The sequence below is a fragment of the Mastomys coucha genome, unplaced genomic scaffold (assembly GCF_008632895.1).
Source record: "Mastomys coucha isolate ucsf_1 unplaced genomic scaffold, UCSF_Mcou_1 pScaffold22, whole genome shotgun sequence".
Lineage (NCBI taxonomy): Eukaryota > Metazoa > Chordata > Mammalia > Rodentia > Muridae > Mastomys > Mastomys coucha.
Genome location: NW_022196905.1, coordinates 217,686,185 through 217,699,572, shown reverse-complemented (window position 1 = coordinate 217,699,572; position 13,388 = coordinate 217,686,185). Strand labels below are relative to the sequence as shown.

Below are 13,388 nucleotides of genomic sequence, written 5' to 3'. Positions count from 1 at the left end.
GCACAGAAAGCTGTCTCTGCACACCTGCACAGAAAGCTGTCTCTGCACACCTGCACAGAAAGCTGTCTTCCACTCTTCCCCTCCAGTCTCACTTCCCAATGCTTCACAGATTGTTTCACTACAACACTTTCCCACAAGGCGGGTCCGAGCGTCACCTGGCTGCTGGATGACACCTCCTTGAGGGACACCTACCCCTTCCTTGTTTTGCTTTTCAAGATATCTTCTAGACTAAGGACTGGTCCCTCCAATTCATGTGTTAATATTTGAAGGTGGGTCTCTGGGGAGAGGGCTAGTTAGGATCAGGGTGAGGGCCCTGTAGAGGGGGCGAACTTGAGTCTACATGGGGCCATCAACCCTACATTCTAGTCTTTTTGATGCAAGAAAGTACTGTGCAGGCTACTGAAAGAGACACCTGGACACCAACCCATCTACAAAACCTTTGACCTACAATCTGTCCTGCCTGCAAGAGGTGCTGGGGCAATGGTGCAGCAGAAGTTGTGGGAGTGGCCAACCAATGTCTGGTTTAACCTGAGGCCCACACCATGAGAGCGAGCCCATGCTTGGCACTGCCGTGAGGGCCAGAAACCAGAGATATCCAGGATATCCCAGAGACCTGGGGTAGGACTGAACACAACAGGCAAAAGAAAAAGACAAAATCCAAAAACCAATGAAGTAGTTCCTAATGCTATTCTCTACACTCGTAGATCCACACCTAGTCCGGTCCTCATCAGAGAGGCTTCCTATGGCAACAGATAGGAGCAGGTACAGAAACACACAGCCAGACATTGTGTAGAGAGAGTCCTACTTGAGGTCTCCATCAAGTCCTTCTCCTCAGAGCTTGGGAAGAACATGGCCCATTGAATCGATTAAGCAGGGCTCACACAGACTCAGAAATGGGAATGGCAAGCATGGAGCCTTCCTGGGGCTGCACCAGGTCCTCTGCATGTGTGCTGTGGTGTTTTTCTGGGACTCCTAACAGTGGGATCAGGCATATCACTGACTCTTTTCATTATTATTATTATTATTATTATTATTATTATTATTATTGTTGTTGTTGTTGTTGTTGTTGTTGTTGTTGTTGTATTTTATTTGCACAAACATTAACGGTGAAAATAGAGTTATCATAGGAATCCTGAACATTCATTAGTGGTATCTCTGACTCTTTTGCCTGCTCTAGACCCCTTTCCTCCTAGGGTGTTGCCTTGCCCGGCCTGGATACTCGATAGAAGTGCTTTTGCCTTGTCTTACTGAATCTTGTTTTGTCCTGTTTGGTTGTTGTCTCTTGGAGGCTGCTCTTTTCTGAAGCGAAATGGATGGGGAGTGGATGTAGGAGAGAAGGGAGGTGGTAGGGAACTGGGAGAAGTGGAGAGAGGGGAAACTGTTGGGATATATTGTATGAGAGAAGAATCTATTTTCAACTAAAAACAAAAAAGAACAAGACGACACTCTGCTGTCTTGGCATGTGATGCTCGTTGTCAGGTCCTGATGCAACGAGAAGCCCTCACCAGGTGTCCAGCAAGCAGATGCTGCTACCGTGCTGTAAAGTTCCCAGACTCCAGGATCATGACTCAAACAAATTCTATTCTTCATAAACTACTCACGTTCAAGTATTTCATTACAGTAACAGGAAATGAAGGAAGACAATGGTAGCATATGATAGATGTATATTTATATGATCCTTATTCTGTGTTCCCTTCTGAGGCATAAAGACAGGGGCTTTGCTTCCCTGTTGTCTCTGACAGTCCAGATATGTAGGTATACGTAGAAGGAGTGAGTGGATATTCTTCTCATCCCAGTGCACACACATCTCAAAAGCTTCTCATAGTGCTCGTTAAATATTCAAAGATGCTCAGATCCTTTTGTATTTGATTCATTTTATAGCATCTCATTATCTTCTGCCCCTGACAGCATGAAAACAGTCCGAGGAGCAGTCAATGGGCCCGGTCTGCAGCCACTGAGGTGGTTTTTCTAAGTGACTTCTTGGGTAGAAAATTAAATAGATGCAACAGAGATCTGAATGCTCATGGTACTTCTTTCTGTGACTACTGAAAAGACTCTCCATCTGCAGCCAGCCTTTAATTAAACCTGAATCAATGGTACTTAGGAGACCAACAGGCCAGCGCAAGAACACCACAGACGGACGCACTAACCGTACTATTTTTGACAAGCAAGTTAGTGGAGATGGTGTGTGGCTCTTGTATAATAGCTGGTACTCTGAAGTAAATTTAATTAATCCATCTTGGAAGGTTAAACTTGTAAGGTTAAAAATAAGTAACCACCCTCGAATTGGCATCTTTCCTTGGGTGAGCTTGATAAATCTCCAAACTGGTCCATGTGATTTTTGTCATAGTTGTAGTTCATGAGTACTTCACAGCTCTTTTTAAACAGCTTATGAGATGAAATGATGTCTAAAAGCTTTGCCAAAACTTGCTCATTGCTCCACAAGGCATCTAGGGGTCTCTAGGAAAGACCCACCCTGTCTGTGGCCAAAATCATTGTTACACTCACAGCCTAGAAATCGGAGCAGCATGAATCTCATCTTCCTTCTTCAATCTCTTATTCCCAGGAATACATTTACTTTTCTTTTTAAAAATGTTTTATAATCATTATAGAATTTCAAGGGCAAGTGGAGTGGGGTGAGGGCCACAGAAGTCCACAGCAGCTACCATCACCACCCAAAGACAACCGCAACAAACATTCTGCTGTACCTCATGTCCAAATGGCTTTTCTTCAAAAAAAAAAAAAAAATGTAATTACTATGAAGGGATGGAACCAAAGGCGATCTAACTCACACAGGAATGGTATTTTTAAAATACCACATTTTCCAGTGATAGAAAGTAACAGTTGGAAGATGGACTGGCGTGCTTTAAAAATTAACATTTTTCAAAGAAATGAAAACCAATTTGATCAAAAATAGTGTCAAAAATAACCTTCACACACTGAAAACATGTCTACACGTTAAAAGCATTCATAAGAGTTATATTTCTTTACTTTTTAAAGTAAACTTCTCCACTTTTCTCTTGGCAACTACCCACATAGTATATGCAAAAATAATAATTGGTGTGAGTCATCTTCCTTCTTAAGGTCACCTTACTCCAAAACCGTCACTTAAACCACACGGCCAGTCGTCCCCTCCACTGTACTCCAGCAAAGATGTGCAGCCAGGAGCTGGATTTGTCTTTTTCTTCATGTGCCCTCCGCAGGCTGCTGCTGCTCTCTCCTTACATCATTTTCTGGCTCCTTCACGTTCTCTAATGCAACAGTCACCCTGATTACTGCACGAAGCAGCCACGCACCAGTCCTCGACCTGCGTGCCTCTAAGCCGAGTTCTACTGAAGCATCGCCCGCTCTGAGCGACTCATTCCTGGATACTACTCTGAAACGGGATGAGTCATTCTGACTGAGGAGCCCCAGTGGCAAGGATGGGAAAGGTAGGTACCCAGAGACCCAGGAGGCTCTGGAGGCCGCAGGAAGACCAACCAGTACAGAACACAGACTACAATACTTCTTGCCTGAAGTATTTTAACACCAGATGAAAATATTCAGTGTTCCTAGTACTCCCTATGCACATATTAAACAAAACAAAACAAAATAAAACAAAACAATATTTTCATTCTGTCTAGCTAATTAAATTGTGCTATTTTGGGTCTATTGGCCTCCTGGGGTCATATTTAACAAAGGTGATCTTGTCTAACACTCCAGGCATAATCTTGTGACAGAGACTTCCAGGTTTGGTGGCAAGCATTCAGTATGAGAACATTTAAGACAAATATCCCTTTGTTTCAAAAAGAAAACAACATATTGAGATTTTCTAATTATAAGACTAATATATATTTATCATAAAACTGTAAGTCCAGAAAATGTGAAAAGTTCTTGCAAGTTCAATGCCACTGAGGCAAAGCCAGCGTTTTTCTCTGTATGAGCACATTTTCATGGATGATGATGTCAGGCGGCCCGTGAGTGTGCTTCGCATGTGTGTGGTTGTGCTGCCTTGTGTGTCCACTTGTGGAGGCCAAGGGACAACTTTGAGGATCTTTCTACATTGTTCTCTGCCTTATTTTTTTGATAAGATCTTATTTCAGTGACAAGATCTGTCACTGAACCCAGAATGCCTTGCTATGGCTAGACTGGCTGTCTGGGGAAGCTTCGAGATACGCATCCTCTCATGCTGGGATAACAGTGACACCACATCAAGTTTCTAAGTGGGTCCCGGGATCCAAACTCAAGTCCTTGTGTGAGACCAGCAGGCACTTTACCCAATAAGCCATCTCCCTAGCCTTGCTTTATATTCCGAATCAACAGAAGACAAACTCCCATGACTCTGACTTCTAGTTACAGCTGGGGAGCTCAATGAGGAACAACTTTCCAGAATTATTGTTTTATCAAATTTTAATGATTCATTTAATCTGAGATTATTCACTATCACATATGTAAAAGCCATTTCTCAAATAAACAAATACCACAAGAAGAGGAACAGTGAATATATACTAAACAAGACCACTTCTCACTCAAGAGCCTCATCTTTGTGGTCTCTGTTCAGTTTACCTATCTGTAGAGACATGCAAACAGATGGACGCACCCAAGATACTTTCTCTTTAAAAAACAAAAACAACATCAAGAACAACCAACAGGCTTGTGGAACAATCTGCTTGCAGCCAGTTTTTGTTTTCTTTTGCAATAAATTCCAATAGCTGCTCATTCTCTTGAAACAGCTTGGAGTCCTCCTTTAAGCTCCTGCTTGGAGTCCTCCTTTAAGCTCCTGCTTGGAGTCCTCCTTTAAGCCCCTGATTGGAGTCCTCCTTTGAGCTCCCTGCTTTGATTCCCTGGTTCCCAGCCTTTGGACACCCAGGTTGCTCAGCTCTTCATGTCCTGTGAGCACCTTCCGGTCTTGTACATCAGTTACTTGCTCAAGCCTATTTGTAGCTTGATGCCACAGAGTGGGACTCTGGCCCCTAAGTTCACGGGCTTACATGGAGCACTGCATCTGTCACCTTTCCTTCTCATTTCCAATCAGTGTATCTCATGCAGCCTCGCCTTCCCTAAGTCCCAGAGTGGGTCCAGACAGGAAAGGGGAAGGTAAAAAGGCAAGTCAGCGTGCAGAAGCACACACAGTGCAGAAATGGCCCAGCCCATGTGAACATCTCTGACCTCAGTCGCACCTGTCCCTGGACTCAGACATTGAAGAAGGAAAGAGAGACCCATAAGCTTGGCAGACAGAGCCTGGAAGCTTCAGGAGACTCGCTCTCTTCAGGAGGAACAGACAACTGGGAAAATGTCAGATGCACTATGGGAAATATTTCCAAAGCAAGAAGAAAATGTCACAAATGATTTTTTTTAATAACTTAAATGAAAAAAAAAAAAGAAATCACCATTTCATGGGTTGTCCAAATGTTATAGAAATTCACCCTGAATTCAAATCTGTCTCACACACTTTCCTGTAAGTGTTTCTGACAGGCTCCTCTATGATTAGCTGCTATTCACACCACAAGAACTGTTCTTTAATAAAGTGCTTTACATTAAAAACCTCATGGAATAAAAAAAGTTAAAAAAAAACCCTCCTGTTAGCTCAAAGATGAGAACTTTACTTGAATTATTTACTTGAAATAATTCTAAACTTTGTAATATGGGACTCGATAACAGAATCTTATGACTGGGGAATTTATAATCATACTAAATAATAAATTTGGGGCATATCAAAATGTGGATTATTGTTTCAAATTGTTTTTGAGACAAATTCTCACTATGTTGACCACGATGGCGTAAAGTTCTTGGGCTTAAGCCATGATCCTGCCTCAACCTCTCCAGTAGCTGAAGCAGACCACCATGGTTTCACCCTGAAATCTTGCACTTCTATCTCCCTCCAGCTTCATGCTGGTTGGCAGTTAGCTCTGCATCTATGGTGAGAAAATGCACGCAGAAGCCAGGGAATCCTTCACTTCCATGTTCTCGTCAACACCCTTAGATGGAAATCAACTACATCTATAATGAGCTTTCTCACACACCTATCTGTAAAGGGATCTATTTTAGCCTGTGATAAAACAAAGAAACAAAGAAACAAAATCCAGAATAAACAAACAAAACAGATCTGAACCAAGTAAGGAAAGGTTTATTGAGAACCCTCTTTTAAACATTTGATACTCTTGTAGCTGTACAATAATAAGGGTTTTTCCTTTCTTTCTTCTTTTGGGGGTGGTAGTGCTGGGAACAGAACCCAGGCTCTCCCAGACCCCTTGGTTTGGGGACAGGGTCTTACTATGTTACTTACTATGAGCCACCCTCCTGCCACCTCTGGCTCCTGAGCTCTTGAATCACCACACCACCAACACAGTATTCCCCAGCACTGTCCTCTCACCCAAGATCTCTTCAGCAGCTACAATGGGCCCTAGGTTCTGGTGAGACAATGGCCTCTAGTCTCCTTTATGCCTAACAAGGAACCTTTAAAGAAGCCAGAAGCCTAGATTCAATGTGTGCTATTAGATGTTTGCAATTCCTTCATGTGTCAGCCTTTTCAGCTGACTTCTCATACCCAGCCCTCCATTTATTTCCCAAGGCTTTTCCGGCTTTTTCTACTGACACTTGCTTAGCCTACTGACGTGTTAGCCCATGGTGTGGGGAAATAATGTTCTTCGGGCCCCTTCAACCGATAAACCCCTAGGAAAATCCCCAGCTGATAAACCCCTAGGAAAATCCCCATCTGTAGGGTAGAAGACTGATGTGCATCTGTCCACATGGCTTCCTAGTGTCCCAGCCAGCTTTCTGTCTCTAGGACAAAATAGCTGAGGCAGTCAACTTACAAGGAAAAGTTTCTTCTGACCTCAGGAGTTCTGTGCATGGTGACTTGGCTGTTGGATCTGTACAAAGGCAGTTCACCACAGTGAGTGCACAGAGCAGATGGAGCCGCTCAACTCAAGGTGGCCAGGACTGCAGAGGCAGGCACAGGATGAGATCTCCTGGGAGCCAGCATCCCCTACTAGGTCACTTCCCCAGTGATCTAACCTCCTTCCACTAGTCCTGCTCCTAATAGCACCAGAGAGCAGGGCCAAGCCTTCCAACACAAGGGCCCTTGGGGAGGCATTTAAGATGCAAACTATAGCAACAGGGACATTAATCTCTAGCTGTCCACACTGGTAGGCTGTCTCATAAAGCTGGGGTCACTGACTCTGTTTCTCCTTGCCTGGCATCTCTGTCCCCATAATAGAGTTTCGTGGTTTTACTTCTAAAATATGAAAACAAATATTTGTCCAAAATCTGCTTCTGAGGGAAAGCCAAACTAATGGTTTCTAAACGTAGGGTGCATTTCAGTGAGTAGTGACAGTGTGGCTGTTGAGACAGGAGTTGTAGGGGAGGAAGGCCCTACCCTTTCCTCTTCACCCACTTCTCTCTGGAAATGAGGTCTGGAGAAAGTACAGAGTGGGAGAAACTGTGTGCTTATTTAGGACCTGATACATTTAAAGAGTCCCAGGGACCTTTATCAGGGATATCCCTAGTAACTACCTAGGGATGTTGTAATGGACCTAAAGTTTAAAGCAAAGGAGGGCCACCCTTCTGCACGCTGGGTTAACACCTTTCTTTTCTGAATGATAAACTGAGAACGGAAATTTTAAGTAGCTTGATATGAAAAGCAGGAAATGAGAGAGAGAACCAGTGTATGGAGAGGGGAAGAGCCTGGACTACCATTCCATTGATGGCTATATCTAGAAAAGGGCCGTGATGTGGTGGGGGTTGTCTTTCCAACAGTGAGGCGGTCATTCGTCCTACAAATGGAAAACAGGATGGGTTTGTTTGACTGGAAATAGATGATCTAGTTTGTGAGTAGACTGTCCCCCCTCTTTATTTTCAGCCCTGGATACTGGAGGGCAGTTGCTGCCCTGAAAAGGAATAAACACAGAGAAGAAATTGTGTGACATGAGACTATGTATTTTTGATAGCAAAGGAATTGGAAGGACATAGTGTATATATAAAAAAGGCCTTGTAGATTGAATTAGCCAGGCAGGGTCACCACATTGCAATTTTCAAACAAATCCTCTCCATTATCTACTACACAGATTTAAGAATCTGGCTTTTATAGCTCTATTCATTCTCAAGGCATCTGAATAGTCTTCGCTAAAGCAGAAATGTAGCTGAAGGCCCTGCTGAAGCCACAGAGTGCGTGTGAGCCCGTATGTATTGGATCTGCTCCGAGGACACACTGTGTCAGGGCACATCCCTCAGAGGGTCATCTGTGCACTGGGTACTGAGGGCTTCTGGATATGATTATCTTCTACCAGGTACAGACATGAGTGTCATAGTGGCTAACTATGGCATCGGACGACTCAAGCCACGCCCTGTCTTACCAGTGCGGATGCACACTGTTCTCTTACAGAGACCAACACTTTAACTCGTTTATTACTCATGAGTCTGAGAAGGGCTAAGTCAGACAGCATCCTGACAGAGACTCATGAAAGAGCTTTCTCTGCGCATAGTACTGAATGCGGCTGACGGTTCTCTTCTGAATACATCTGCACTAACCGAGACCAGCTGGCAAGGCACAGCTGGGCTAGTCATGAGCGCACAGCTTTTGCTCTTAGAAACAGTAGACGAAGACAACCCACGGCTGTAAAACTTTCCCCCTCTGAGAAGCAGCTTCCCAGCCGTAGCCTATCTTGAAAGCACCCAAAGAAAAGCTGCGTGTGGCGTGGGCGTTTCCAGACTTGCGGCACAGCGGGGACAGGGATTTATTGACCTATGTGTGCTCCCTTCAGAGTCAGCAGCTCATGCTCCAAACGGGAGTGGCCTGGACAGTGGTAGGTCGTGTCTCTGTTACTTTTGTGCTTCAGTGAGTAAGACCATGACCAACAGCAACTCGGGTACATTTCACTTTACAGCTTGTAGTCCATCATCCAGGGGAGTTGGGACAGAAACTGAAGCAGGAGCCACAGAGGAGCCCTGTGGTGATCCATGATAACTTAACTTACTTTCTTATACCACCCTGAGCCACATGCCCAGGGAGGGCACTGCCCATAGTGAGCTGGGTACTCCTGGATCAACTACAATCAAGGGAACGATGCCCCCAGACTTGCCTCCAATCCAGCCTGATGGAGGCATTTTCTCAGTGTAGGTTCTTCTTCCCAGGTGACTGTAGCTCGGGTCAAGTTGAGAAAACCAACAGGGACAGGTGGTAAAGCTGAAATCTACTGCCACTGTCCCTCCTCACTGTCAAGTCTGAGGTGAATGTGCACTTCCATCGATGGCCTCTCCATGTGCACATAGCACCAACATCTAAGTGAGCCAAGTGGCCAACAGAGGCAGACATGATGTCTTAAGCCCCATGAATTCCTACAGAACTCTGTGTGCATACAAGCAGCCTGATGAGAAACGGAACATTGAAGCTTCCTAAATAAAAGATCTTCTCTGCTCCTCCTGGTCAACACCACAACCCACCTTTGTGACTTTCAAGAAGAATGGCCATAACTTCTCTCCTCCTTCCAGTAATCAGTGAGGGGAGAAAGCCCCGCCCACCCTGCACCGTAAGTAGACTCTGATTCCCCCTAGATCAGCTCCAATGAACAGAAAGAAACCAGGGTTAGCTACTGTCACAGTGCCCTTGATTATGACAGAACTCTGAGCTGAACAAGATCTAGAAGGATCCTGGAGACCTTCTAACTTCTTCCTATTGGAAATTGGGCTGGGGATAACTCTAGTTTTCCTGAACCCCGGCCTAGAGCACTTCCTTTTGCCCTGTTGAGCAGATTGCCACGGTTCTGTATACATACTTCAATCAGAAAACCACTTCCTCAAACCAGGAGAGAGAGGCATTCAAATTTGTGGAAGTTGGAGTTTCATTCTAGAGGGCTTGCCTAGCATGCATGAGGCTCCAGGCTCAATCCCTGGTTATCAGAAAATAATAATAGTAGTGGTACCAGCAGTAGTGGTAGTGGCAATAGTAGTAGCAGTAACAAAGTAATTACTTAAGTCCCAAATGGAAGATACATTGCAAATGACTATGGAATTACTCGGCACTTAAAGCAAAGAGGGGAGATGGAGATGGAGGAGGATGAAACTAGAATTCTACTGACAACAGTGAGAGCTCACATTAGTTCCTCAAAGTATCTCAATAAAGTTCTACGTTTAGTTCTACCTGGGTGCAGGGCATCCTTCACACGTAGGATACTGGCATTGGGACAGGGCTGATATCAGCCTGTCCTGTTTCCTGGCTCCCACATGGCTACACATTTGGCTTTGGACTCTTGCACTGACTCAGCAACTCCATCACTGGAATGACCTAGGGCAGCCTCTGGACCTCCATAAATTACCGGTACCGTGGAGATAATCCCTACATATCTCAGCAAGCTGCTCCCACAGTAAGGTGAGAGGAGACCCACTGGCAGAGGGGATCCTTGGTATCCATTTGTTTCTTTCTCTGTACAGAATCTGTTTCATCTGCTTATCTTTAAAAAAGAAGGTTTTGTCAATACCCCATGTTCTAATATTTGTCTATGACTTGGTCGAATCTAAAGAGAATCTACTGCCTTTGAGAAGGCTGAGCCCAGGGCAGACTTGCATTCCTGTCTGTCCTCTGTCTCTCTCCAACTCCTGGAATCACATGAGATTTGAAAACACAGAGGAGTGGCACATAGCTTAAAATGTATCTTTTCAACTGTCTTAAGGGACCCTTCAGATCAAACCCCTTCAGCAGCGGGTTTGGCAAGGGTGACTTGTAGATGGTACTGTGACATGACATATCATAGAGTTTAGAAAGTGTTAACGGCTTCCTGAGACTGTGACAAAGTATCTAAGAGAAACGTGTTCTAGAGAAGAGAGATTTATTTTGTCCATGTTTCATTGGTGCTGTTGTTTTGGTCCTACAGTGAGCTAGACAGAGCATCATGGTGAGATACAGCTGCTCTCCTCATAGGGGTAGGGGACAGGGAAGACTGGGGCAGGGATTTGACCCTTTCCAAGGCTACCTACAGTGGTCTAATGTCCTTCTTGTGGTGTCACTTCAGCTGCTGAAGTTCTTACCACCCCCCAAGAGTGCTATCAACTGGAAACTAAATCTTCAACACATGGTGCTTTGGGGGGCTTCTAAGAGCCAAAGCACAAAAATATATGACCTTATAGACCGCTTAACTTGGATTGACAGGCAGGCAGGGAGCAGAGAACGATCCAGAATTGGATGGGGGATAGGCAATCGATCAATCTCTCTCTCTTCCCCTCACCTCTCCCTCCCTCTTTTTATTTGTCTGTGATGTCGTGTTTCTGTGTGGTGTAGCATGTGGGTGTCCTGTGTGTGTCTACGTGTATGCAGGCATATGTGTGCATGTGTATGTGGAGGTCAGAACTTAGCATCCTGTATTTTCCTCTCTTGCTCCCCACCTTGTTTGTTTGATTTGAGGTGGTGGTGGCAGCTATGTGGCAATGGTCTTCCCTGAGCCTAGAGCTCACTGATTGATTAGAATGGCTGGTCAGTGAGTCCTCGGGATCTGCTCCACAGCACCAGGACCAGGGTTATAGACCTGCGCCACTGCACGCAGCTTTTATGTGGGTGTTGAAGATCAGAACTTAAGTCCAGGCTCATGTGTAGGCACATCAGTGACAGTCATTTCCCCAAAGTCAAGAGACGATTTCTAAAATAATATTTTCACTGAACATCCAGTTCTGCCTGTCACACCAAGATAGGAGGAAACTGGATTTCCCAACAACTGACACAGAAAAGCATCTTTTTGGAAGGGCGCTAATGCTCTTTACTCCTTCCCTTCTTACAGATATAGTACAAATAACAACAAAACATTTTTTTTTTACGGCGAGAGAGAATGGGGGGAGGAATTTACAAATGTTTTACATCATCCGACTCCAGGCTCCATCTGAAATAACAAACAGAAGCACAAGAGACTCCAAGGCTGCGGATGAGTCCCACAGAGACCCACATTTTCCTTCACACTCACTCTGGCGGTATTTCTGGGTTTTGGCTTGATACAGAGCAAATCCTGCTGCGATTTCAAAATCATAATAACTCAGAATTGAAGCGCCACATTGTTTCCAGGCAGTATGGAGGTGTTTCCTTAATGGCCCCTGCTCACTGCAAGGTGCCGGAAAACAAACAAAGGCAGGTACCACTGTGATGGGTCCTCCCGAAGACGCCTCGCTTCAGTCTTCCTTTTTAATGTTAATGTATACCTTGCACAACTTATAGGCCATTAGATATTAGACAAAGTACACTGTTACACAACCTGAGATTTCTCTCTCGCCTCATAGGAAAGCTCCTTTACCCCTCTGTACAAACACCACTAGAAGCCCTACCACCCATAGTACATCCACACATGGCTTTCAGGGTCCCATGTCCCCATGCCACTCTGACAGAAAGTGACAATGGCTTTTATCCCATGATCATTAAGGATCCTTCATGGATCCTTCATGTTACCTCAGTCGAAGATGCTCACAGCAAGTGAGTATATCGGGTCTGGTTCTCAGGAAAGTCGCTTTAGAAATTCTGGCAACGACCAAGGCTAAGGCGTTGGAAGGCTCTACGCTTCCTCTGTGTCTGAGGTGGTGGCAGCTGTGTGAGCTGCAGATGCCATCTGCTGATGCCTAGTTAACTGTGCTATTCTCGATCGCCCCACAGTCCACAGTTCCCACCAGTCTTACCTACTCTGCTCCCCCACTCATGGCCCCCAGTGAAGTCACACACATGGAACTGGACATGGGTCTCCTTGTCACGGCTCTCCACTAACATTGGGCCTTAGCTGCTAAGTTCTGCCTCCTCCCAGTGAAGCCGAGAGCCAAGCCTTCTGCACACACAGGCCACTGAGGGCATTTCAGATCCAACTATAGCAGTTTACACTGATATACCACAGTCTCCTATGGAAATATCGCTGTGTTTGCTGCAGGTTCTAGGGATATGATAGATTGCCATTGGCCATAGTGGGCCTCATTCACCAATTGGGACTCTAAGAAAATCCAAAGGGCTGGCATAACCTTACATTTCCTCTGGAAATAAGTTTGCTAAGGAAATAAACAGTTGAAATAATATTTTAAGGGTAGCATTCAAATGACCTAGAAGGAGGTTTCTAAGAACATCAAAGCTTTAAGTGATAACTCTGACAAGTGACTTTGTACCTATCCATAAAATAAAGATAAAAAGGAAAGCCATCTGCATCCCTGCCTCCCTCTCAGACATCCTTACCCCTGCCTCCCCATCAGCCATCCTCACCCCTGCCTCCCCATCAGCCATCCTCACCCCTGCCTCCCCATTAGCCATCCTCACCCTGCCTCCCCATCAGACATCCTCATCCCTGCCTCCCCATCAGACATCCTCACCCCTGCCTCCCCATCAGACATCCTCACGCTGCCTCTCCATCAGCCATCCTCACCCCTGCCTCCCCATCAGCCATCCTCATCCCTGCTTCCCC

General features: G+C 45.2%; 1 protein-coding gene and 1 long non-coding RNA gene across 10 annotated transcripts in view; one reads left to right on the top strand and one right to left on the bottom strand.

Moving 5' to 3' along the window:
• Positions 1–13,388, bottom strand: part of Znf827 (zinc finger protein 827) — a 171,710-nt gene that overhangs the window by 39,001 nt on the left and 119,321 nt on the right. The window lies entirely within an intron of this gene.
• The window catches only part of LOC116069621, a 21,719-nt gene continuing 16,659 nt past the window's right edge, over positions 8,329–13,388 (top strand). Inside the window, exons 1-2 of the long non-coding RNA XR_004110073.1 lie at positions 8,329–8,783; positions 9,112–9,506. This is a non-coding gene — a long non-coding RNA (uncharacterized LOC116069621). The remainder of the gene's footprint in view (positions 8,784–9,111; positions 9,507–13,388) is intronic.